The sequence below is a fragment of the Natrix helvetica genome, assembly GCF_964273705.1.
Source record: "Natrix helvetica genome assembly, chromosome: 9".
NCBI classification, from domain to species: domain Eukaryota; kingdom Metazoa; phylum Chordata; class Lepidosauria; order Squamata; family Natricidae; genus Natrix; species Natrix helvetica.
Window position 1 is genome coordinate 17,372,596 of NC_138560.1, and position 27,845 is coordinate 17,400,440.

Consider the following 27,845-nt stretch of genomic DNA (forward strand, 5'->3'; position numbering starts at 1 on the left):
GGGACCTTGGAGGTCTTCTAGTCCAACCCCCTGCCTAGGCAGGAAACCCTATACCGTTCCAGACGGTATAGTGGTGAAATTCATTTATTGAACAGAATGCCGATCGGATGGAACCTTGGCGTTTTAGAAGCAAAGAAAGCACTTCCAGCCAAAATCCAACTTCTATGATGAAAACAATTTATTCTTCTTAAATTCCATAGGACCGTGATGGTGAACTTTTTTGGAACCGAGAGCCAAAAAGGTCACGCAGAAATGTTGTGCATGAGCACACGCTCGTCAGGGCAGCGCTCTGGAAAAACTGAACTTCTGGGTTCTGGCATGCATGCGCACCAGAGAATCAGCTGGTTTTCAGCACTGCTGCGCACATGGACAAGCTGATCGTCGGGCTCACCTGTGGGCCAGAAACCCAGAAGACAAACAGACCAGGCCGCATGTGCTGGGCAACATGACTTCATGTGCCACTTTGGGCACGCGTGCCATAGGTTTGCCATCTGTGGCCATAGGACCAACACAAATCCTGACACCGAAATCATGTAATTAGGGTGGAGCAGTGGTGAAATTCAGCCGGTTCTATTTGGTTCACTAGTGGTGGCGGCAGGAGGCTCCTCCCACCCACCCAGATGTCATCACATCCCATTTTTGACGCTCTGCGCGTGCACAGAGGTGGTGCTTGCAAGCGAACCGAGCAAGCGTGCACGCTCACATTTGCGAACCGATAGCAAAAGTATGTTGATTTCACCGCTGGGGCGGAGAATTTGGAACTCGCTTTCCCAGTCTGCTCCAGGTAGATGATCAACTTTCAAACTGTGTCGTTAAGAAATTGTTAGCTTTATTATCAAAAACTTTTACAAGTCCAGAGACATTTGCAGAGGGCAATTGCTCCGAGTCTCACCTAGGCGGAGACCCTTGTCTAAGCTAGCGTTCAGAATCCTGGAAAGGATCAGGTCGGTATTTTTCATTCCAAATGGGACAACTGATCAGCTAAAAGGTAATATTACACGAGGTTTCGGGTTTTAGATTTCCCCACACGCTGCTGTTGATTGGTCTATTGTTCAACAGATTAACGACAATGAAGAAAATAAATTACTTGAATACAGGGTGCAGTAGGAAGAAACTGTGTGGGTGAGCAGCTAAATTAATACTCTTCCTCCAGGCCTCTCTGAATTTTAACTAGGATTTATGCAGGTTGGATTATTCACATTCTGATACAAACTCCTACAAATTATAGGCAGGTTGTTGTTTTGTTTTAAATGGGCTCTTCCCTCGGCTCGCCTCCCATCCAGAAGGAAAACAGACTTAAAATGTAGGGTTTTTTTTTAAATTAATAAGGATTGCAGTTGGCTGTGCCAGAAATGCCACTAAAATTAGTAAAATGGTGATAAGGCCCCCACTAGGTTCGTGCAATGCTTTGAATTTAATTCAGGGAAAGTGCTCTGGAACAGGTAGGAATGCAAGCACTGTGTTTGTCAGCAACTCATTAAAGCAACTATGTCAGTTCCTCTGATCCTGTAAGAGGACACTGCTGCTTTCAAGAATAGCGGACAAGGATGACATTTGTGCTTCTACACATTTCCAAAGCGGCTCTTCCGAACCAAATTTTTACACCGAACCTGTTTTAGCAGAAGACACAATAAGCCAGTAATTAGGTTTCTGCTATAAACTCTATCCCAAGTTGGCCCAATTTCATTTCAGCATCTTGTGTGCATCCAACAAATCTGAAATTGCGATTTGCTTAAGTTAATGGGTCTGATTTTTCTCCTTAATCTAAACTCTGCATATGAATTTATTTTTATTTAATGACTTATTTATTTCATTATTCATCAGGCTGCCCAATTTAAATCAGTGTGACGCGGGGCAGACAAAAATAATAATAGTAACGACAAAAATAATAGTATACCTTGAATACCATCAAACCCCCACATCTGCCTATCCCAGGTCCTTGGGACAGTGGATTAAAATGCCAAATCCAGCCTGAAGATCTGGCTGACAGCAACAAAGAATAATAATGGCAGCATTACCTGATAGACAAATACAAAATCTAAAAAAGTCTAAAAAAGTTACCTAGAAGTGTGACCCTGACAGTATATTCCAATAAGCCGCTGGAAACAACACACAAAGGTCTTACATTACATTTCTTATTTCGGAATTATTTGGCTGGCAAACCTATCATGTTTTGAGAACGATGGAGCAATTAAACAGAATGCATATTCCCTGCTTTTCTAGCTTCGAGGCAAAAACTGGGGATTTTTTTTCCCCCTGTCTGTGAGTTTGAGGTATGGCTGGGCCTCTAAGATCAAGCCCTAAAGACAGAAACTCGAAGGGGACGGGGGGGGGGGGGGGGGGGAGAATCTCTAAGTGCTTAAAAAAAATATTTTTCCCACAGGAAACTTCCATCAGGGTAGTTTTTCGCCTAAGGTGAATTCAGTATCTGTCATTAAAAAATATTGCTGTCAACTGTAATGCCTTAGAGAGTAAGGAAAGGGAAATGGGAGGGGCCTGGGTTTAGGTGGGGCAGAGTGGTCCAGAGGTGGGTTAAGACCGCAAGGAAGGGAGATTACTCTCTTCGGGCAGGGCAGAAGCAAAATTCCTCCCGACAGTTGCCTGAACATTCTCATTGAATGTCATTGAAGCAAAATCTTCTAACCCAGCGGTCACCAACTGGTGGTCTGTGGATCACTGGTGGTCTGTGAGAAAATTTTGGTGGTCTGCAGAAAAATTATTTGCATTTTTTGTATTACACTAAATCAGGGGTCCTCAAACTACGGCCCCTAGCCAGTTACATGCAATGGACACTTGTGTTGCTGCAGAGAGTCTCCCCCTTCGGGGTCTTTTTGTGTGGGTCGGAGGGGGGAAGAATTCTGACTTGGGGTCCACTTCAGCCTTCTGGTGTGGGGCTTTGGGCGAAAGCTAGAGGAAAGTCCAGCTGGGGGCAAAGAGCCAGAGGGCCTCGTTCCAGTGGGACTGCTTCATGGTCTGGAACTGGCTGACCATCTCAGCCCATTGAGCCTCCAGACGTGGCCTTGCACTCCCGCAGGTCTTTCCTCTGCTTGGAAAGCCTATGCTCGTAGTCCTCAGTGAGATGCTTCTGCTGAGCCTCCTTCTCGGTCAGATCCAATTTGAACTGTTTTGCGAACTCTTTCTCCGTAGTCATGTGGCTGCTGAGCTCCAACAACTGCTTCCTGTTGGGGCCCTAAGGAGCCCGGGTGGGCAGGCGAGAAGTGGCTGGGAGGGGAGGGGCGAGTAGAGCCCAGCAAGGCACCCCTCAATGTGAGTGACATCAAGCCCATCCAGTCACATGACCACCTAGTCACGCCCACCCAGCCGGTCATTAGGCAAATCATATTAGTGGTCCGCGGGATTTAAAATTATGAATTTAGTGGTCCCTGAGGTCCGAAAGATTGGTGACCCCTGTTCTAATCAATCTTTGGTCAGGGAGTCTTCCCAAGGAGTCTGCAGGATAATATTAGGAAAAAAATCAGTGCTGGCAAAAAAAAAAAAAGTTCTGCAGACTTCATTTATTCAGTTACCAAATTTCAAGGCGACTTTTGGAATTTTAGAATATTCTTTATTGGCCAAGTGTGATTGGACACACAAGGAATTTGTCTCCGGTGCATAAGCTCTCAGTGTACATAAAAACAACAAAGTGATTTAGAACTTAGACTAGAATAAAGTCATAGATCAGGGGTGTCCAAACTTGGGAACTTTAAGACTTGTGGACTTCAACTCCCAGAATTCCCCAGCCAGCTCTGCTGGCTGGGGAATTCTGGGAGTTGAAGTCCACAAGTCTTAAAGTTCCCAAGTTTGGACACCCCTGTCATAGATCATAAATTGTAAGGTATGATTATAAATCATAAGATGCAAACAACAAGTGATAGAAAGGTGAGAGGATGAGAAAGACGAGAGCAATACAGTCCTACTACATGGGTAAATATCTTTGGGCATAAAGACAGTAGGAATTAGGTGTTTAACAGAGTGACGGCATGGGAGGAAAAAACTGTCTTTTGTGTCTAGTTGTTTTGGCATGCCACCCTTCTGAGCTTTATCTATTATTTTATTTTATTATTATTTTATTTATTCACATTTGCACATTGCCACGAAGTGACTTCAAGAGCATACCTTGCTGAACTGCCTCTTGACTTGGGGTCCTTTCTAACCAAGGGCAGGATCTAAATTCCTGTAAATCTATGTCCTTGTTAAGAAGATAATGTACTGTAAATAATCCAAGGCAGCATCATCTTGGGTGCTCATCTATCCCACCCTCGCTGAGCACACAGGCTGAAGTTTGGGATTAAATTTTGTGAGCGTACATCGGATGGACTATCTGACTTGAAAAGTTATTGGCGGGAAGGGATTAAGCTTTCTCCATCAGACCTAACATGCAGCTTTCCCACAGCCAAGTCTTGCGACTGGGAGACTAGTGCTTGTGTAACAATTCCCCACAAATGTGGAACCACAATCTAACCCGAGAAATTGAGCCATAGCCAGTTGCCTAGTCACTAGTCAGATTACCCCCTCCGCATCTGCACACACAAAAAGCAACATTATTTATTTATTTATTTATTATTCACACTTATAGACCGCCCCCTCTCCCGGAGAGGACATGAATATTAACCAGCCTTAGCATAGGACGCGTATGCTAGACTTTACCAGATTGAGTTGTGTGAACACAACTGTTTATTTCAATGCAATAAAATATACAAAAGAAAGAGGGGCACCCCAATGGTGGGGCCTATCTTTTAGCCGTATGGTATATATAGAATGGGGACGTTGTGGCTCAGTGGCTAAGACTTGTCGATCAGAAAGGTCGGCAGTTTGGTGTTTCGAATCCCTAGTGCCGCGTAACGGAGTGAGCTCCCATTACTTGTCCCAGCTTCTGCCAACCTAGCAGTTCAAAAGCATGTAAAGATGCAAGTATAAAAATAGGGACCACCTTTGCTGGGAAGGTAACAGCATTCCATGCGCCTTCGGCATTTAGTCATGCCAGCCACATGACCATGGAGAACCTTTTGGACAGCGCTGGCTTTGAAACAGAGATGAGCACCGTCCCCTAGAGTCTGGAACGACTGGCACATATGTGCGAGGGGAACCTTTACCTTTATATATATGTATAAAAAAGGCATGTGTTTCAAATATTCTGTAGGTCGTCCTTAACTTACAGCCAGAATTAGGAACAGAATTTCCATTGTCAAGCAAGATGGTTGTTAAATGAGTCGCCCCCAGTCATATGAACTTCTTTTGCCATGGTTGTTAAGTGAAACATTGCCGTTCTCAAACGTATCCCTAACCAGGCTAGAAACCAGGAGTGTGTGAGTTCTAGTTCTGCCTTAGATATATACCAGGGGTGTCCAAACTTGGCAACTTTAAGACTTGTGGAAGTCCACAAGTCTTAAAGTTGCCAAGTTTGGACACCCCTGATATATACATTTTAAAAAGCCAATTTGGTGACTTTGTGCCTCTCACTTACTCTCCGCCCAAATCACCTCACAATGCTGTCGTTTGAGGAAAACGTTAGGAGGAAGGAGTGTGAGGTATGTCCATGATGGCAGGAGACTTGGAACAACGGATGGTGAATCATGATGGAATTGGTGGAGATCACAAAATTGAATGTTCTAATAAAAGAGAAGAAATTATCTAGTTTAGTTTCCATCTGGAAACCACTTCTGGACTTTGTACTCGAAACCACCCAAAAAATGATTTTAGATTTTGACGACTATAACGACTTTATTGTTATAGAAATGGCTCAAAATATTTACAAGAGATAAACCACTGGTGCAGTGGTTAGAATGCAGTACTGCAGGCTCCTTCTGCTGACTGCCAGCTGACTGCAATTTGGCAGTTCAAATCCCACCAGGCTCAAGGTTGACTCAGCCTTCCATCCTTCTGAGGTTGGCAAAATGAGGACCCAGATTGTTGGGGGCAATAGGCTGATGCTGTAACCCACTTAGGGAGGGCTGTAAAAGCACTGTGAAGCGGTATATAAGTCTAAGTGCTTATTGCTATTGCTAAAAGATAAATCGAAAGGTTGCGGCTGTAACTTTCTTTTTGTATCCTATTGCACTGGGGGAAAAAATCAAAGCCACTACTTACTTCTTTCTTTCTTTCTTTCTTTCTTTCTTTCTTTCTTTCTTTCTTTCTTTCTTTCTTTCTTTCTTTCTTTCTTTCTTTTTACTGCTTCCTGCACTTCTTTTCTCTTTAACTTTCTCTGTTTTATTTCTGTTTGCACTTTACCTTGTAAAAAGCTGCAGGAAAAATCACTGGGATGATGAAGAAGTCTTTTTATTAAACTGATAAGGAAAAAGAAGTGACATGAGAGTTGCCAAGACTTCTTCTTCATCTTCCTAGCGTTTTCCTGCAGGTCCAGGATCCGCTTTTCAGATCAAAAATGGTATTTCATCTGGTCAAACCCAACAACTGAGTCCAACCGTACAATTTCCGTGTGTGTGTGTGTGTGTCTGTGTGTGTGTGTGTGTGTGTGTGTGTTAATTGGGTCCTTCCACCTTTGCTTTGCATCAGCTGGGGCATTTGCCACAAAAATAGCCCAAATGGTGTTCTCAACAACAACCCAAAACAATCAGAGTTTTAATTAACCACTCATTACAGCAGGGCCTTTAGAAAAGGCCGGAGGAAGAGCTGCACAGTTAGTTGTAGAGATGTTAGTAGTAATTAGGAAACTTTGGTAATTACAGCATCTGCTCACATGGGTCGGAAGAACACTCGGTTGCTCAAGAGAAAAATCGCAACAACGCCTATGCTATCCCGGGCAACCTTGCTTCATCCTGAGAGGGATGGGCCTCTTCAGCCTGCGGCTAGATAAGCACATGATCTGCTTCCTCCTTGGAAGCGTGCATAGCTGGAGAATGCAGCGTCCTCCTCTGATAAAAACCGAGGCTGCTTCCGAAAAACAACCCCGACTCGGCCTCGTGACACACATCCAAATATGTTCAGTATCTAAAGCAGAGGTCCTGCCAGGGTTCCAAATAGCATCCAAAATTAAATCAGAGTCCGAGGCAAAGGATTCCTCAAAGTTCCAATTTATTAAGTGAGCCATGTTGGCACATCTGGGAAAACCCGAATCTGTAAGCTTCCCGGTTTTCCCACCAAGTTGAAAGTTCAAGATCTTTCCCCCACACCCACAAGTCCATCCCATGGTCCAATCGTCCACTGCTATGCTGTCAGTTTCACCCATCCAGTTCCGGTCAGGTGCAAAGACAAAGGATGACCTTGGCTTTCTCGAAAATTTTTTGTTATGGCTACATAGCATCTAACGCACAATTCCCCCCTCCCATTTTCCCTCAATAGAAAAGGCATAGTTGAATAATAGAAAGTGTGGCAGGCCTGAGGTCCAATAGAAAAGAAGACTTGCAGGCCAGACAGGTCCATGCTGGCTCAGGAATTCTGGGAGTTGAAGTCCCCGGGTCATAAAAGGACCATAGTTCCCCACCCCCTGATAAAGGAACTTTCACCATGGTTTGGCTCATCAGCAAAATGCTTGATCAATAGTTCCCATCACAAGCATCCTGAGGATATGATCCTCAAGCTCTGTGTGTCCGTCTGTCTGTCTGTGTACCCTGGCTTCTTGTAATCTTCTAGATCTTCCCACCATCGGACGTTCCCGTATTCAAATATTACGAAAGAGGAAGATAATTTTCTCTTTCTCCACCTTTGGCATAGCAGAGATTTTTTCCCCTGCAAATCTATTTCTATTCTGTTTAAACTGTGCTTTTATCAGCTACGGTCGTCTCACACATTCAGATCCCTGCAACTGCATCCATACAGCCTGGTTATTTTTAGCCTAAGTTAGCTCTTCATTGACTGCGTTGGTACTTCCCTCATTGACTTGGCTTGTTGATAATTGGCTAGGAAGGTCACCAGAGGTGACACCCCCCCCACGACCCCAGGATGCTGCAATCATCATAAATACATGCCAGTTGCCAAGTGTCCAAATTTTGATGGGTTGACTGTAGGGATGCTGCCAAGGTATGAAGTGCAAGAACCAGTCGTAAATCACTTCTTTAGATGCTCTTGTAACTTCAAAAGCCTCTAATCAAATGGCTGTAAGCCGAGAGCTACCTGTAGGTCAGCTTGAGCTCCCAAACAAAAGTTACAATATACATTTCAACCAAACGAGTAAAATAGTGGCTAAATTTGAAACTCAGTTTTGCAACTCCTGGAAATACAGAGGTGATATCTCATTGGGGTTAGCATCCTCAGCCTCTGAGGCCTAATGATTCCCTCAGACCTCTTTTGGTGGTTTCTCCATGTCCAACCGCCAAACCTCAGCACCCTCTGGACATCCTCCCACCCTGGCCCCAAGACTGTCCACCAGGGATCCCATAATGCAGTGGGCCTCAACTTTATGGGCACTATGGACCGGTTCTATGGGAGGAAAAAAATCCACAGGCCGGGAAGGTATGGCTTTCCGTGCTATCTAGAACCGTCATATGCTCCTAACAGACTTTTTTGGGTGGCCTGCCAGCAGACAGTGAAGCTGGCAGCAGAGTTGGACAGTGAGGAGGTTGGGGAGGAGCACGGGCCAGTCCTGGAGACTGGGGAAGGCTTGGATGAGGGCTCTGCATCGGAGGCAGAGATGGAGCCAAGGTCATCTGACAGTGATCAGCTGCCTTTGGAGCTAGACAGCAGTGAGGCAGAGGAATAACTGGAGCCTGTTCCTAGTGTGAGCATGCACAGAGCTGCCAGAAGAAAAGAACAGCTAAGAAATCAGGGTCAACTTGGGAGTAAAGCCACAGGTGGACGTGAATGGCCCCTCCCATAGGAAATAAAAGAAGAGGAAAAGGGGACTGGACTTTTACAGGAAACAATTTGTTTGGTCGGTCGTTAGATTCATTTCAGGAGTGTGAAGATCTGTCCGTGAATCTCAGAGACTCTGGGCCCAGTCTTTCTTTGCACAGCACTTCAATTGGAAAATATTTACGTGGCAGCTTTCCAAGATAGATAAGGTCTGTAGCCGTAATTACTCCTTTGAAAGACTGTTTACCAGGCCTTTGTTGAATGTGAATGAGAGGAATTCACAATCGTTTAATAAAAGGGGTTTTGTGGGGACCAGGAATCCGCTTCGTGTTTTGGGGGGGAAGCCTAAGTCAGAACACCATGAACTGGTTCTGGTCTGCGGCCCAGGGGTTGGGTATCCCTGCCATAATGTGTTTCACGGGTCAAGGAATAATGCCCTACTCCTTTTCCAGCCAGTGGTAGAGCAGGGTGAATTTTTCTCCAGCCAAAAAGGTGCACTTACTAGCAGAAACCAGAGAAGGTAGGATGTTGCAAACTTCACTTCCCACCTTATGCAAACACCTCCAGTAACCCTGGCTTTATGCAGATGTTGCCAGTTTCACCCAATGCGATAACGAATGCAATCAAGAACATCCCCCTCCTCCCAGCCCCTGGGTGAATCTCCCGAACAGTCAGCTGTTGTCAAAACAATCTATGGCAGCCAGCAAAAGGAGGTGATAAGAATAAAGGAGGCGCTGCTTTTATCGCACTCCTGAAGCTAAGATGTTATCCAACTCCTGTTGGCCACCTACACGCACTTCCATATGTTGACGGTAGCCTCCCTTCTGCCTAACCGAGTCAGGGCATAATTAAGAAATGCTTGGGGAGAGAAGACATTGTCATCGTTCTCCAGGGCTTGACTGCCAGGCGTTTGGTAATCCTTCCGCTTTTTGCGATAGTGGCGAGGAATTTCGCCAACCTTATGCCTCCTGTGCCATTTTTGCATACTCCAGAAAAACACCAGCCTGGCTGGAGGAAGAAAGGTGGGCTGGTTTTGTGGGCTAGATCAGGGGGTCTCCAACCTTGGCAAAGCTGGCTGAGGAATTCTAGGAGTTGAAGTCCACAAGTCTTAAAGTTGCCAAGATTGGAGATCCCTGGGCTAGATGAAGCACGATCTCGGGTAAAGCTTCTCTTGAGGGCTTGATATTTTTTTCGATTTCAATTCATTTGGAATCATACCACCTGCCTATCTCAGAGGCTTCCAGAAGGAAAGACAACATCTCTATGGTCAGTTATTTTAAAAGGTAAAGATAAAGGTTCCCCTCACACAAATATGTAGTCATTCCTGACTCTAGGAGGCGGTGTTCATCTCCATTTCAAAGCCGAAGAGCAAGCACTGTCCGAAGACGTCTCCGTGGTCATGTGGCCAGCATGACTAAATGCCGAAGGTGCACAAAACACTGTTACCTTCCCACCAAAGGTGGTTTCTATTATTCTACTTGTATTTTTACGTGCGTTCGAACTGCTAGGTTGGCCGAAGCTGGGACAAGTAACGGGAGCTCACTCCATTATGCAGTGCTAGGGATTCAAACCGCCGAACTGCTGACCTTTCTGATTGACAAGCTCAGCATCTTAGCCACTGAGCCACTGTGTCCTTTTAGGAAACACAGTTTTTCAAAGTTGGCACCTTTAAGATATGTGGACTTATGGAATTTCCAGAATTCCCCAGCCATCATCCTTTAAGAAGGGTAGACTTCAGTTCCCAGAATTCCCAGTCAACATGCTTTAAGATGAGTGGACTTAAACTCCCAGCATGTGATGGTTGGGGAATTCTGGGAGTTGACGTGTTCATCTTAAAGGGGCCAAGTTTGAAAAACACTGTTCTATAATGTCTTTTCTAAAGCCATCTTTTCCCAGGTAAGGCCCACTTTTTAAGCCATGTCAGGTCTGCTTTTATTGTAAAACTATAACAGCAGACCCTTGCAAGTTCCAATGTGCTTCCCCATTCCTTTATATCATCTATATATATAAAAGCCAAATACTATTACTCATCACGAAATCTCCAGAACCGTAAAGCCTACAAATCTGAAATTTGGCACGTACATTCCTCTTGGCTTTTAGGTGCTCGCTAAGATAAGATTTTTCAAAATGACCATCAGAATATTAGTATTTCTTATACGGTAATTAACATGCTCTGATGCTAAGGAGTTCTACTCCCCCTCCCCACCTGAAAAAACTCTGTTTCAACTGCCAGTTGCCTCACATTCCATTACCTCAGTTCAAACTGGCAGACGTTCCACTCCTTCACTCAGGAGAGATCTGGAGTTCCTTACAGTACTAAACGTCCGTACCTCACCAAAATGTCTACGCCTTCCACCTATGGAACTGCTTCCGGACTCAAAGCGACGGGAGAGATATTCCCTTATGTGTTTCAATCACCAACCACCACTGAGCCAACGGATTGAACCGGAGTGATCCAGATTTCTCCTGCATTGCCCGATCACATAGTTTCATTGCGATGCATGGGTATCCAGTATTATATAAAGAAGGGGCTTATCTGAGATGTTTTCTCAAGCTACTTTCTTGATCTGGGCTCAAGCCCCCTTTTCTCGGTTGCCTTGAAGTGCCAGGCATCTGATTTTTAAAAAACTTTCACGTACTTGATTTGTTTTCCTCTTCTGTCGTCTTGGTTTTTTTTTTCTTTTGAAAAGTTTCTTTTAGAAGATAATCCTGTACGTGCATTCTGCCTTTTCCTTTTTTTAAAGATCAGCAATGTTGCCCTCGGAACATTTTTGTGTAAGGAATGAATTAGAGATGTTTAAAATACGCAAATACTTTAAAACACATACACATTTAGAATATCTAACCACCCATCCTGTTTACCATGGAAGTGAAAATTATGACAAGTGAAACTGCTCCCTCTTTTTGTCAAGTAAAACAAATATGCATATGTGTGGGTCTGGAGGGAGGCAATTACCAATTTAGCACATCACGAATTCCTAATAAATAAGGAAATTAATGAGGAACAGGTTTCCATGTATTTATTTGAAGCATTCCTTCTGAGATTTTGCTCTGTTGGAGATAATAACTGGATCTAACTGAACTGCCAAGTCCTCTATCATTCAATGCATTTGCAACAATGAACCATGCCTGCTTACGTTGTGGCTAGACTACTGCAGAGTGTTCTTTGTGGGCCTACCCTAGAAGGCTATCCTGAAACTTATAGTAATACAAAATATGGCAGGGAGGCTTCTAAAGGGAGCAAAACATTAGTGTTGCGTCATGCCTGTAACGGTCTGTGTGAATAACCTTGGGAGGAAGAAGAGCCACAGTCTATCAACTATCATGGGAAAGGTGTCTCAGCCCACAAAAAGGGGAGTGAGAGGCATCTCCGAAGGGGCCCTTCCAGTGGTGGGATTCAGCCAGTTCGCACCTATTCAGGAGAACCGGTTGTTAACTTTCTAAGCAGTTCAGAGAACCGGTTGTTGGAAGAAATCTCAAGTTGCTTTTAATTCCACTTTCCAGGGCTAATCCTGTAAGGAAGGCAGGAAGGAAACATTCTGGTGTTGTTTCTAGCCCAATCTTTATTGCCCTGCTTACAGAAACTGCCTCTCCGGTTAACCCTTATTACATTACATAACACGTAATGTAACAGCTAAGGTGAAGCGCCCAGCAACTTGATAGACATTGAGTTGGCCATGCCCACCCAGTCACATGACCGCCAAGCCCCGCCTACCCAACGGGTCATTAGGGCAGAGAACCAGATGTTAAATTATTTGAATCCCACCACTGGGCCCTTCCTAGTTTTCTGGAAAGTAAAAGTAAAGAAGGAGAAAGTGTTTTCAGACATGGAAGATTCTGCTATTGTAAACCTTACAATAAAGGTAAGCTTAATTTGATGATTTGGGCTTCTTGTCTGGTCTATCTGAAAGAGCTAACCATGCCCCTGGGAAAAGGTTTCCATTGGTTGCAAATTTAATGTCAAAAGTAGAAGTCTTAACTGGCTGTGGTTTCAACTCTTTGCTGCCCTTGGTAAAAACCTGTTCTGGCACTAAGATTAGAAGGAAATTCCCTCTTTAAAAGTCCCAATTTCATTTTTATATCTTTTTAAAAATTTTGCTTTCTGTATTTTTTCACATTTATCTTTGATATTTTTAAAACACTTCTAATAATAATAATAATAATAATAATAATAATAATAATAATAATAATAATAATAATAATAATAATAATAATAATAATAATAATAAATAAAAACTCCCAATTTCCTTAACGGGAACCATGCAGAAGAGTTTCTTTCTGTTTCTTCTCAAGCTATGGAGCACAACCTCTCTGGAATTGCACTTATAACCCTTACTTTTATCTGCAGAAAGCAGTGGAGATTTCCTCTCCAGGATCTGCAGGGGAGTAGAAGGACGAAAAAGTCAAGATGGGTCAGGCGTCCACCCAATCAAACTCTCAGCCCTTTAGAGGTATTGTCAGCGTTCCAAATATCATCCAAAATTAAATCATAGTCTTTGGAAACCTATAAGAAAAAGCAGATTTTTGATAAGCGCAATATACCCACCCCCCAATTCCAGGAGATACCTTTGCTTCCTCTTCTGTCCAAAGAAGTTGAGTGACAACTTCTGGATGACATCATTAGTGGTTCTTTATATTTGGAGTTTGATACCATCTTGTCTTGGTGTCTTTCCTAGCTTCCTCAGGGGAGATAGAGGAGTAAAGGTAAAGTTTCCCCTGCACATGCGTGCTAGTCGTTTCCGGCTCTAGGGGGCGGTGCTCATCTCCGTTTCAAAGCCGAAGAGCCAGCGCTGTCTGAAGATGTCTCCGTGGTCATGTGGTCGCTATGATTCAACGCCAAAGGCATACAGAACGCTGTTACCTTCCCACCAAAGGTGGTTCCTATTTTTCTATTTGCATTTTTACATGCTTTTGAACTGCTAGGTTGGCAGAAGTGGGACAAGTCACGGGAGCTCACTCCATTATGCGGTACTAGGGATTTGAACCGCTGAACTGCCAACCTTCTGACTGACCAGCTCAGCGTCTTAGCCACTGAGCCATCACATCCCTATAGAGGAGTAGAGGATTACAATCTGAAATCCAGTCACTGTTCAGTCACTTTGGAGAGGGAGACAGGTGGCATATAAATTTAATAATAATTAAAATGAATTAAAACCCATGAAAGAATAAATACTTAATTCCCAGGATAAATCACTAGAAATGAAGCCCTCTTCTGGTCACCCATAAAAACACACCTCCCATCTTCCTTAGCCAAAGGCTAAGGTACAGGGGTGGTAAAAAAAAAATAGAATAGCCAAAATGTTTAGAAATTTAGCGCCAAATTGTTAGAAATGTGATTATGAATCAGGCACTTACTACCATATGTGGTGGTCATACCAAAAAGCAAAACAATATTGGTGGAAAATTCAAAGGTGGCTGATAGAGATAACTGAAGAGGAAATAGAATTCAAACCAGAGCTATTTCTTTTGGGAATCATAAATGATAAACACAACAAGGGGGTAATCTACTTAATAATACATAGACCAAGAATGGTCTTTGTCCAAAATTTAAAAAACAGGGAAATTTCACAAGAAGAGGAAGTAATTAGGAAAATTCTGATTTGTGCTGAAATGGATAAATTGACATGGGAATTGAAGAACAAAGATAAATCAAAATATTATAAGATCTGGAATAAATTTTATCGATGGTTAGAACAGGAAAGGAAAGACCCAAAATAAGCAATGGCTAAGATATGTAGAATGGAGATTAGAATTATGCATGAAATCATAACAGTGAAAATGAACAAGCCACTTGGATGGAAATACGATATAGACCAATTGTAAATAAGCATGGTGGTTATAATATTTAACTTTATATTCTAGTATGTATGGCAAAGATATTGCCAGGACGGTTACACTGTGTCCAATGTTTTAATATGTGTTTAATAAAAAGCTTTAAAAAAAACTTTACAAAGTAGGACAAATTTGGGCCCATCAAGAACAGGTTGATTCTGGATAACACCAGGCAAACTGAATTCCTTTCGCTCTTCTATTCAGTAAGAAGATCTTGCAGACTGATCTTCTCCCTTTCAAGGAGCTTCCTCTTTATCCTGATAGCCGTGGTGAATTTGAGTCCAGGAAAGGTAAATCATTTGCATACGGCTTCATTTGTAAGACAGAGGAAAAAAACCCAAAATAAGAAAGAGACGTATTTTACTAAATGTCACAGTATAGTTATCTCCTACACATCTGGAAAGCTTAAGGCCGTGTCCTTTTTTTTGTCTTCAGGGCACCAAATAAAAGGCTTACGTTACCAGAAAGCGAACTCCAGATTAATGTTGAGCAAAACGTTCAAACAGTAAAAACGCTTCAGCCATGAAATCAGTGTCCAAGAGAGAAAGTGGACTTCCCTTGCTGTTGTCTTCTAACAGCTGGATAAGTTACTTGTCAAGAAGTTTAGGAAGAGGGATTTATCTAGCCTTCTTCCATTTGGAAACCACATCTGGACTTACTTTCTTTCTTTCTTTCTTTCTTTCTTTCTTTCCATCTTTCCATCTTTTTCTATTTTTGTTTGCATTTATATTTTATCTTGTAATAAACGTTAATTAAAAATGATTACTATCTTATAATAAGCTTTACTGTAATTTTAAAAAAAATAAAAATCTACCTCCCTCTCTTTTGTAGTGGGTTGGATGAGATGACCTCGGAGATTGGACCAAGATCAGTTAAGCGTATTCACACGAGGCATTTAAAAAGCACATTTAACCACCTCTCTTATGAACCAAGTGGCTACTCTGTGCGTGAGTATGTGTGTTTGCCTTCAAGTCCGTCTTTACTTCTGACAGCTGCCTGGACTAGCAAGGTTTTTCAGAAGTGGTTTGCCCTTGACTCCTTCCCAGGGCTTAGAGACAGTGACTGGCCCAAAGTCACGCAACTGGTTTTGTTTTTAAGGCAGGACTAGAACTCACAGTCTCTAGACACAGTCTCTAAAGATAAAACTACTTTGTCTTTAAAAACATGTTTCTCCTTTTCTCATCCAGGGAAATATAATAATCTGCCTTTTTCATATTTCCTAAAATATGTCATTTTTCTAGGAGAAGGAGGGGTGGGTGCTACCTTCCTACAAATACTGCATCCAGTTTTGGTCATCCCAATACAAAAAAAGATGTTGAGACTTTGGAAAACGTTCAGAAAACAACAATAAAGTTGATTAGGGTGCTAGAAGCTACCTATAACGTATGAAGAATGATTGAAGGGACTGGGTATGTCTAGTCCAGTGATGGCAACCCTTTTTGTAAACGCGTGCCAAAATTGCACGTGCGCGTATATGCCCTCACCCCCAATGCAACTGCCCACCTGTGCATGCGTGTGTGACTCCCCCAGTGCATGCGTGCATGGACACACAGCCTACACATGGGAGGGAGTTTTTGCCCTCCCCAGGCTTCGGAGGCTTTCCTGAAGCCTGGGGAGGGTGAAATGGCCTCTCCTGGCCTTCTGAAAGGCCAAATATCAGCTGGCTTGCTGGAGCTGATGGCTCGTGTGCTGGCAGATATGGCTCCATGTGCCATTTCTGGCACGTGTGTCATATGTTCTCCATCATGGGTCTAGTCTAATGAAAAGGAGGACCAGGGATAACTTGATTGCAGTCTTCCAATATTTGAAGGACTGCCACAAGGAAGATGGGGCCAACTTATTTACCAAAGCACCTGTAGGCAGGACAATAAAAACAATGGGTGGAAACTAATCAAGGAGAGAGAGACAACCTAGAATTAAGGAGAAAATTCCTAACAGTGAGAACAGTTTAATCAGTGGAACAAACTTGCCTTCAGAAGTTGTGGGCTCTCCATTACTGGATGCTTTTAAGATGAGGCTGGATAGCCATTTGTCAGAAATAGTGCAGATTTTCTGTGTCAGTAGAGGGTCAGACTAGATAACCCTGAAGGTCCCTTCCAGCTGTTACTGTAACTATGGTGGATTAAACATTGAAGGAGAAACATTGAAGGAGTTTATGGTCGCCGAAAATTTGGTAGCACTGGAGGCAAGGTGGCTTTAAACTGACATATTTAAGTTTATATGAGATGTAGGTTATGCCTTTTTATAAAATGTATTAGTTGGTCGGGAAGGTGATCAAACTTCAGTCAGTCCTGGAGGAGATCAATCCTGGCTGCTCTTTAGAAGGCCAGATCCTGAAGAGGAAACTCAAATACTTTGGCCACCTGATGAGAAGGAAGGACTCACTGGAGAAGACCCTCATGCTGGGAAAGATGGAGGGCAAAAGAAGAAGGGGATGACAGAGAATGAGGTGGCTGGATGGAGTCACTGAAGCAGTCGGCGTGAGTTTAAATGGACTCCAGAGGATGGTGGAGGACAGGAAGGTCTGGAGGAACATTGTCCATGGGGTCGCGATGGGTCGGACACGATTTTGCGACTAATAACAACAACAACAATTAGTTGGAAAATGAGTTGCCAAGCAGGGGAAGGTTTAGGTGAATCTCTTCCAGATGTGAATAATGGGAATCTTGGGGGTTTGATGGACCAGCACAATTCTGTTGTGTTCTGTTGTGTCAGCCAAAACTGACACACACACACACACACACACACACACACTCCCACCATCTTACATATCAAAATTGACATGGGAAAAAACCAGCCAGGGATCAAATCTCTTGCAACGTCGATTGGGTGGGCAACCCATTTCCACCCATTCTCCCTTGAGCGATGCAGCGGCTTTGAAGGCACCCCTCCTTATCACAACAATGGCAATCCTTTGAAGTTAAAACCTCAAGCTTTGTTTATTGCCAAAGAAAGGGGGAAAAAAACGCCAGTCGCCTGTGAGTGCGTTCTTCTCCTCTTGATGGGCAAGCCGCAAATATCCAGGCACGAAGGGCTGTTTGCAAAACACATTTCAGATTGGGCTTGTTCACACTTGTGGTCGAGGGATGCTTTAATCCTTGCTAATTTGCACTGCTTAATGAGGTGTGAATTAACCCTTGCTAGCTACCCCTCTGAACTTCAAGGAGAGTTTGGGCGTCACTCCCACACCTTCCAAGTCATCAGAGATGGACAGATGGAGGCATGTTAAGGATTGAAAACAGCATCTATGGTCTGGTTGGTTGTTGTTGAACCATCTTCCATGCAAACTCGAGCATTGTGAGCACACAGCTCAAACAGGTACCGGCTGTCTCGAATTACAACAGTGTGTTTCATGATAAAATTACAACGGCACTGTTATGTGACCATTTTTCACACTTACGCCCATTGCAGCATCCTCACATTCATTTGGACAGTTGGCAACTGACTGGTATGGAGGGGTGGGATTCAGCCGGTTCAGATCAGTTTGGGTAAACTGGATGCTAATTTTGCATCTGGTTTGCCGAACCGGTAGCTGGAAGGACTGGCTGGCCCCGCCCACCCCGCCCCTCCCAGAAGTCTTCACGCAGCTAATTCATCATGCCAGGTAAGTGCAGGGCCTGTGCGGAGGCTCCAGGAGGGCGAAAAATGGGCCTCCCGGAAGTTCCGGAAGTCCAGAAACGAGCCTGTTTCCGACCTCTGGAGCCCGGGAGAGGCCATTTTTCCCCTCCCGGAGGCTCGAGAAAAGCCTCTGGAGCCTGGGGAAGGTGAAAAAAAACACACACAGAGACACCATTGTGTTGCAGGAGGCCGAGTAGGCCACACGCCCCATGGCCATGCCCACACAGCAACCGGGCAGAGAACCGGTTGTTAAAATTTTTCAATCCCACCCCTGCATATGTATGTATGACAGTTGCAGTGCCCCGGGGTCATGGGATCCAACTTTTGCAACTTTCTGATGAGCAAAGTCAAGGGGGAAGCCAGATTTACTTCTTTAATTTGAATTTCATTTCTATTCGTAGTACGAGGTACAATGACAATAAAGTAAACTTAAACGTAAACTTACTGACTGAACAACTGCGGTGATTCATTTAACAACTGTGGCAAGAAAGGTCGTAAAGCGGGGCAAAACTCAACTCTCTCTCTTAACAACAGAAAGGTTGGGCTCAATTGTGGTCAGAAGTCAAGGACTACCTGTACCATCTTCGGCATGTACAAACCTGTGGAAGCTTCATTCATTTTTAATCACGGGTTCGGTTTAGTAGCACTGGGTGTTGTGTGACACTAAGACATGAATCTGAGAAAGGAGGTTAATTCCGTACAGGCGGTCCTTGAGCTACAACCACAACTGAGACCAGAATTTCTGTTGCTAAGCAAAGTGGTTGTTAAGGGAGTGGTGCTTGATTTTGCAATCTTTTTTTTTTTTTGCCATGTTGCTAAGCAAATCACTGCCTTTAACTGAATCAAACAGTTGGTTCTTAAACTGGGAAGGTTGCAAATGGTGATCACGTGATGTCAGGATGCCACAACTATAGTAAATACAGAGTGGTTGGCAAGCATCCAGATTTTGATCGTGTGACTGTAGGGATTGCTATGACAATTGTAAGTGTGAAGACTGATTCCTTTTTTGGGTTGTAATTTCATTGCTCAACAAATGGCTGTAAATTGAGGATTACTTAAAGGTAAAGGTCCCCCTCATACATACGTGCTAGTCGTTCCCGACTCTAGGGGGCAGTGCTCATCTCCGTTTCAGAGCCAAAGAGCCAGCCCTGTCCAAAGACGTCTCCGTCTTTGGCTGGCATGACTAAACTCTGAAGGCGCACAGAGCACTGTTACCTTCCCACCAAAGGTAGTTCCTATTTTTCTACTTGCATTTTTTACGTGCTTTCGAACTGTTAGGTTGGCAGAAACTGGGACAAGTAACGGGAGCTCACTCCGTTATGCAGCGCTAGGGATCCAAACCGCCAAACTGCCAACCTTTCTGATCAACAAGCTCAGCGTCTTAGCCATTGAGCCACTGCGCCCCTAACTAACATGAGGATTACTTAGAGATATACAAAAGATGTAGGAAGCATAATTCATCTACTGTATATGGAAGGTGAATTGTCTTCAAATTCTACATGTGATTTCCTGTTCTTAAACCACGATGCTACTCTGGCTGTTTTAGCTGGTGGCAGAGCTACAGCCAAACATTCAGAGACTGTGGATTGTAACCACTAAGCTCAGAGCATTGTGAGAAACTTGTGAGCTAGGTTTACAGTTATTTTTTTTTCAAACTGATCAAGCTTGCACAGGTAAAACATGAAGCAAAGCCAACGGTGAGTCTTAATTGATAGCTAACCAAGCGTGTCTAGCCATCTGCCAAAACCAGCAGCGCTGTGATTGGCAGATGGGTCCCCATCAGCTGATGACTTCCAGCATAACGTATGGAAGTACGCCTGTAATCCTTGGAGTGTCTGTAGAACCATTCATGTGCAATTCTGTACTTTTATTATTGTTATGTCTTTTATTCATTAAACGTGAAACTCAGTCAACTGAACATTTAAAAACGTATCACAAATACCATTGACTGGTGCTAATGGTTGATATGGGTTGCTGCCAACGTCCTAGGTATCAACCAAGTATCTTCTTAAAATGTACGATGTTCCGAGTAGTGCAGTTTTTTTGCCGTTGCGCTGATGTTATTGCAGGAAGCTGCAGGTTCTTGGTGTGTTTTATAAAATTCTTGGGCATGATCCCAAGTGGCCTGATAACAATGGGTATTGCTGTTACATGTTTCATCCATAATCGTGTAGTTTCGATGGCTGGGGCACGATATTTTGTGATTTTCCCAGTTCTTTTTCTTCGACTCTGGCGTTTCCTGGTACAACGGTATCAATAAATTGTACGTTTCAGTTTTTGACAGCTGTGATCTCTGGCATGTTGTGTTCTAAAGGATGATCCATCTGTATTTGAAAGTCCCACAAGATCTTCACCTTCTTTTTGACAACTTTTTCCACTTTATGTTCCTATGACTTTTCGGATACAGGTAAGTCGTATTTTTTACATAATGCCCAGTGGATTAGTTTAGCAACTCGGTCATGTCTTGCTTTGTAATCAGTTTGCGCAGTTTTGCTGCACTCACATATTAAATATGAAGAACGGTTGCAGGAACTGGGTATGTCTAGCTTAAGAGAAAGAAGGACTAGGGGAGACATGATAGCAGTGTTCCAATATCTCAGGGGTTGCCACAAAGAAGAGGGAGTCAAGCTATTCTCCAAGGCACCTGAGGACAGAACAAGAAGCAATGGGTGGAAACTAATCAAGGAGAGAAGCAACTTAGAACTGAGGAGAAATTTCCTGACAGTTAGAACAATTAATCAGTGGAACAGAAGTTGCCTCCAGAAGTTGTGAATGCCCCAACACTGGAAGTCTTTAAGAAGACGTTGGATAGCCATCTGTCTGAAACGGTATAGGGTTTCCTGCCTAGGCAGGGGACTAGAAGACCTCCAAGGTCCCTTCCAACTCTACTATTGTATTATATTGTATTGTAAATGTGAAACAGTTTCAATTTTATTATTGCAAAGTCGGCAGTTTGGATTGTTGGTGCTTTTTTTGTATCTTCGCTTTCATGACATTAGTTTGTAGTGCTTGTTCTTGATCAACGAGTATTAAACTTTCTGTTTCTTTCTTGATGGTTCACATCTTAAGCCATGCTTAATTAAATAATAATAATAATAATAATAATAATAATAATAATAATAATAATAATAATAATAATAACAGCAACAGCAACAGCAACAGCAACAACAACAATTTCAATCTCTATAATTTTTGATGTCTAATCTTTATTTTCTATTATTTGTTATCTCTAATCTTTCAAAGAGAACTACTTTGGTAGCTATGTGATTATGTATAACACCATACTAGAAACCAGGAGACTGTGAATTCTAGTTCTGACTGGCACAAAACCAGCTAGGTGATTTCGGTCCAGTCATTCTCTCTCAGCCTTAGGAAGAAGAAGGCAATGGGAACCCACGTGTGAGTTGCCTAGAAAACAGCACAGGCTAGTCCAGGCAATTGCCAGGAGTGTACACTGACTTGAAGGCACACACTTAAATATGCACACCAGGACACACACAAGCTTTTCAAAATGGAAGATTTCTTGGGTGGTAAAAGAAAAAAAAGCGCTCGGGAGCTATAACAAGGCCAAGGAGAGAGCAGAAATCACTTACCTAGTTTCTTCTGGATGATACACTGATTTATGACTTGGTTGGCCAACATGTGCCTTTGGGCACTCACCTTTGTCTTGAGAAACTCTCTCTCTCTCTCTCTCTCTCTGGAGAGGATGACCAATTGGTGATAGGCACCCAAGAAGGTGGAGCTGAAGGAGGAGGAAAAACAATTACTCCCAAGCTGATTCAGAGAAGTCATACCTACTTCATACTTCTCACAAAATCTGCCAGAGGGGAAAAGAAAGAAGGTTTTTCTCTTTCATCTAATTGGGCTTGTTTTTGTCCTGCTGTTTCTGTTGACACGGGGTGAATTGCGTTAGCAGCTCAGTTAGAAGGAAGCTGGCACGGAAAGACTCTAAAGTTACATCTCCCTGACTCACTAGAGTAGGGAGGCAGGATATGTGTTATGGCTTCTCTCTTTTAAGGAGCTCCCCCTAGTGGGACCGAGAAGAAGGGCTTTCTCCGTGGCGGCTCCTTCCCTGTAGAACAGGGGTGTCAAACTCGATTTCACTGAGGGCTGCATCAAGGTTGTGTTTGACCTGGACGTGGCCAGGGTGGGCGTGGCCAGTTCAATGTCACTCGTACTGGGGACGCCTGTGGTGGTCTGAGCGCTCTGCCAGATAAAACAGGATCCCGAGTTCCATTTTTGTCTGCGATGGCCTCCTGCAACCCTCTGCCAGCAAAAATGGAGGTCGGGAGGGCCTCTGTTTTCAGTGGCAGAGGCACCACGGGCCAGTCCTTTGCTGTTCCAGGGTGGCCCTGCAGGCCAGATCTAAGGGTGGGCTTCAAAAATTTCAGCAATAGGTTCTCTGCCCAGTTGCTGACCTCTTGCACCATGGCAGGGGGGCGTTTTTGCCTCCATGTGGGCCCTGCACTTACCTCACATCCAAAATGGGCCACATGGAAATTCGGATGCTGGGAGGAGAAGGATGGGGTGGGGTGGGCGGGGCCAGCCAGTGATGAGATTTGGAGCTTTTCCGAACTAGCCATAACGTTAGCTACGGGTTCTCCTGAACCTGGGCGATCCCTTACCAGCTCACCCCTGGCCAGATCTAAGCACCCCATGGGCTGGATCTGGCCCCCGGGCCTTGAGTTTGACACTCCTGCTGTAGAACACCATCCCTGAAGAAATAAGATTGGCCTCCACCTTAGTTCTCTTTTGAAAGGCCATGAAGACATGGCTTTGCCAGTAGGCCTGGGCATCCTAGGATGATATAAAGCCCATCAAGTGGTTGGTGTGATCATTGTCACCAGGGGGTGGGCGGGTGGGGGAGTTTATTGGCTTTCATATTGGGGTTTTATTTTTGTAAGCCTCCTGGACTCACCGGCCATATAAATTTAATAAATATCTTAATAAATCTTAATAAATAAATAAAGGCAGGACACCTTTTCCCCTGTTTGCATGGTAAAAAGGGCTGTTGGATAAATAATCTGGTCCAGTTCCAAGCCGGGAGAGAAAAAGCTGGATAAAATGGAGGCAGGCTTCAGGAAAGAAGGTCACTGTTTATTTGCATGCCAGAAACTTCGGTGACAGCAACATGTTTCTTGGGTGGCTGACAAAATAGGGTTGGGATAGATGGACTTTTATACATTCTTTGGGTCTTTGGGGTTGAGTTGCCTATTCCTGTGCAAGAATACGTCCTTCGATATTTTAATGGCTGTTTCCAGATTCATATGGGATCATGTAGGGGTCATGGCTGGCTCTACATGCAAAAGGGGAAATGCTAATCCTAGGGTTTTTGTGTCAGTTAATCTTGTCAGCTTTGGCTTGCCTAATTGTGTTGCTTATTTGGAGTCTCTTTGCTTATGAATAGATTGGCCCAGTCTTTCTGAATGGATATAAAATCTCCTTTCCCAAAGCTTCTGCTTGAGGCTGTTTTCCTATGGCAGGAAGACTGGGGCTGTTTTCTGCCTTTGTTAAGATTTTTCTCCATTTCTCCTTTAGCGGAAATCTTCCATCCTGCCCAGTGGTGAAGTTCAAAGGTTTTTACTACCGGTTTTGTGGGTGTGGCTTGGTAGGCGTGGTTTGGTGGGCATGGCAGGGGAATGATACTGCAAAATCTCCATTCCCACGGGACTCTGGGGCAGCCAGAGGTGGCATTTGCCAGTTCTCCGAACTACTCAAAATTTCCACTACCAGTTCTCCCGAACCTGCTGGATTTCACCCCTGATCCTGCCTCTTTTTATTATTAAGAATAAAAAAATATTTTAATTTGTGTTACCCATGCCAGACTGATCCCCACATGCCAAAGTGATGGAAGGGAGGTTTTCTTTATGAAGGTCAGAGAATAATCCAAAGGTGTTTTAACAGCAAAACAGGTCTAAGAATCTGGGGAAAACTTGATTTACTGAGCTTCCATGCTTCTCATCAATGGAATAATATTCCGCACCAATTAACATCATTTGGGTAAGACATCATTAGGCAAATAACATAGATGGGTTCAAATGATGATAAATATTGACTGGTTACTCTTGCATACTTGCAAATCTGGAGGGATTCAGAGCAGTTTGCCACACGCATACTGTAGCGTAAAATAAATATACAATGAAGAGTTCGCCAACAGACAGCACAAACCAAGAAAACAAACACAGATAGTCCCCACTTATGATCCCAATGAAGCCCAAAATTTCTGTTGCTAAGCAAGAAGCTGTTAAGTGTATTTTGCCCCATTTTAAGACCTTTCTTGCCACTGTTATTACGTGAGTCACTACAGTTGTTAAGGTATTAACACAGTTGTTAAGTGAATCTGGCTTCCCCATTGACTTTGCTTGTCAGAAGATGGCAAAAGTCGGTTTCATGACCCTAGGACACTATAAACGTCATAAATATGAGCCAGTTGCCAAGCGTCTGAATTCTGATCACGTGACTATAGGGATGCTACAACGATCATAAGTATAAAAAATGGTCATAAGCCCCTTTTTTTCCAGTGCCATTGTAACATCAAACAGTCACTAAATGTACTGTTGTAAGCCAAGGACGACCTGTCAAAGAACAAAGACCAACCACAGGGGTTGATACAATAAATCATAACAGCATAGCACCATTATAGCACCACTTGTGGCTGGCCATGCCTGCATTATCAAAACCTCTTTTTTACACATATCGCAATGCCCATGAAAAGGAGTGATGTTTCCACAACATAGTCACAATCTTATTTTATTTTATTTTATTTTATTTTATTTTATTATTTTATTTTATTTTATTTTATTTTATTATTTTATTTTATTTTAGTTTAGTTTAGTTTAGTTTAGTTTAGTTTAGTTTATTTTATTATTTTATTTTATTTTATTTTATTTTATTTTATTTTATTTTATTATTTTATTTTATTTTATTTTATTTTATTTTATTTTTATTTTATTTTATTTTATTTTATTTTATTATTTTATTATTTTATTATTTTATTATTTTATTATTTTATTATTTTATTATTTTATTATTTTATTATTTTATTATTTTATTATTTTATTTTATTTTATTATTTTATTTTATTATTTTTAATTTAATTTTATTATTTTATTTTATTTCATTTCATTTCATTTTATTATTTTATTATTTTATTTTATTTTATTATTTTATTATTTATTTTATTTTATTTTATTTTTTATTATTTTATTTTATTTTATTTTATTATTTTATTTTATTATTTTATTTTATTTTTAATTATATTATCCTTGTGTATGTCTCGGTATATGTCTCTGTTATATGTTTGTTTTGTCCACATATTTATTTCATATGTTTCATTGTACGCCGCCCCGAGTCCTTCGGGAGAGGGTGTGGCTAAGAAATAAATATTTATTTATTTATTTATTTATTTTATTTTATTTTATTATTTTATGTTATGTTATGTTATTATTTTATTTTATTTTGTTTTGTTTTGTTTTGTTATGTTATGTTATGTTATGTTATGTTATTTTATTTTATTATTTTATTTCATTTCATTTCATTTTATTTTATTTTATTTTATTATTTTATTTTTTAATTTTATTTTATTATTATTTTATTTTATTATTTTTATTTATTTTATTTTTATTTTATATTATACTATTTTATTACAGAGCCGAGGTGGCGCAGTGCTTAGAGTGCAGGACTACAGGCTACTTCATCTGACTGCTAGCTGCAGTTTGGCCATTCGAATCTCACCAGGCTCAAGGTTGACTCAGCCTTCCTTCCTTCCGAGGTGGGTTAAATGAGGACCCAGATGGTTGGGGGCAAGAGGCTGACTCCGTAAACCACTTAGAGGGGGCTGTGAAAGCACTATGAAGCGGTATATAAGTCTAAGTGCTATTTCTATTATTTTATTTTACTTTATTTTTTTATATAGCTTGCAGTCGCCCTGAACTGACTCGTGACTTCTGCTCGGTGACATACCCAAATGTGTTTTGCTGCCAAAGCTTTTTCTGAAACTCGGAGACAGAATATTGAACTTGGCATGGAAACCCATCTGTGTTCTACCACTGCACGAAGGTTGTGTTGCAGTGTGGAGCCAATATCTACAGCAAATAACGTAACTCCCCCCCCCCATCCTTTTTATTATGTTTTTATAAATCCTGATACATTTTATGTTGTTATACAATGTGGTTGAAGTTTAGTAACATTCTATTACACTGTATTTACTCACCTAGTATATTGAGAACAGAGAAAAGTAAAAAGTGTGTGTCTGTGTGTCTGTGTCTTGCTTTCTCTCTTTCTCTCTCTCTCTCTCTCTCTCTCTCTCTCTCTCTCTCTCTCTCTCCCTCTCTCTCTCCCTCTCTCTCTCTCTCTCTCTCTCTCTCTCTCTCTCTCTCTCTATGTCTGTGTGTCTGTATCTGTGTCTCGCTTTCACTCTCTCTCTTTCTCTTTCTCTTCCTCTTCCTCTTTCTCTCTCTCTCTCTCTATCTGTGTGTGTGTCTGTCTGTCTCTCCCCTCCCTCTTGTTAACGAAGGAAATCTACAGCTAAATGAGCACATTGTATAAGACTTAAAATACCAAAAAAGCAATAGAAAAAAGAAAATTAAAAAAGACTAATTTCTAACTTCCTAACTTTGTATATTTGCTCATCCACCATATTTCCAGATATACAGGCCCACTTTGAAACCAAATGGTGATTATATTTGTCATGTTGCATGATGTATTGTATGTATAGGAACCATTCTTGCTTCCGTTTACTTAATGCTTGCATTCTATTGTGTACATATACTGTTAATTTTGCCATTGCTGTGTGCTTTCCCATTTTAAGCTCCCAAATAGTCTAATTTTTAGACACTCTGTGATCGAATGCTACCTCCATAGGTTGTTTGTGTTACCAATCAATTAACCAACATATGGAGGAAGGAAATATGGTATGCAAGAGAAAAGCCATTATTTTTGGGAAATGCAAACCACACCCTTTAAGTATACCCGCTCGACACCTACAAAGAAATGCAGGAAAGGTTTGCTTTGTCCAGCAGTAGTACAAAAAGAATGCTGTGTAAAGGGGGGAAAATATTTCACAGTTTCCATGTTGCAATGGAGGTTAAAGGGGGAATTAGAGAAAGGTTGATGGTCCTATCCAGCGTCAGCCTGTTTGTGAATGAACTCGGCCCAAGGGCTGCAAGGTGTTGCAAGGTCAATGGTGACATTTAAAGGCTGTTTAGAGGTAAAGAACAAAAGTGTTAAAGTTAACCATTCACTTAAGTTCATAGAAAGAGATATTTGGGAGGCAGCCTGTTAGGCATCTCTGCCCATCAACTGCTGACCACATTTCTCTGCTCTTGTAAAATTGGGCCAACCCAAGCCTACAGAAGCAAGGAGCAAAAATATGCAATAAATGGAATTCCTGGATCCAAATGCAGGCATTTTTGTGAATCAGGGTGAAGAGGCTGTTACTGTTGCAATGAAATAGGTCAGGGGTGTCAAACTCTAAGCCTGTGGCTGGATCAGGCCTGTGGGGTGCTTAGATCTGGCCCACAGAGCCAGCCTGAAAAGAACGAAGGGCTGCCCACGGCGCCACTGTCAGCTAAAACGGACCTTGGGGGGTACACCCCATTTTCTGCCGCGATGGCCTTCTGCAACCCTTTGCCACAGAAAATGGGCAC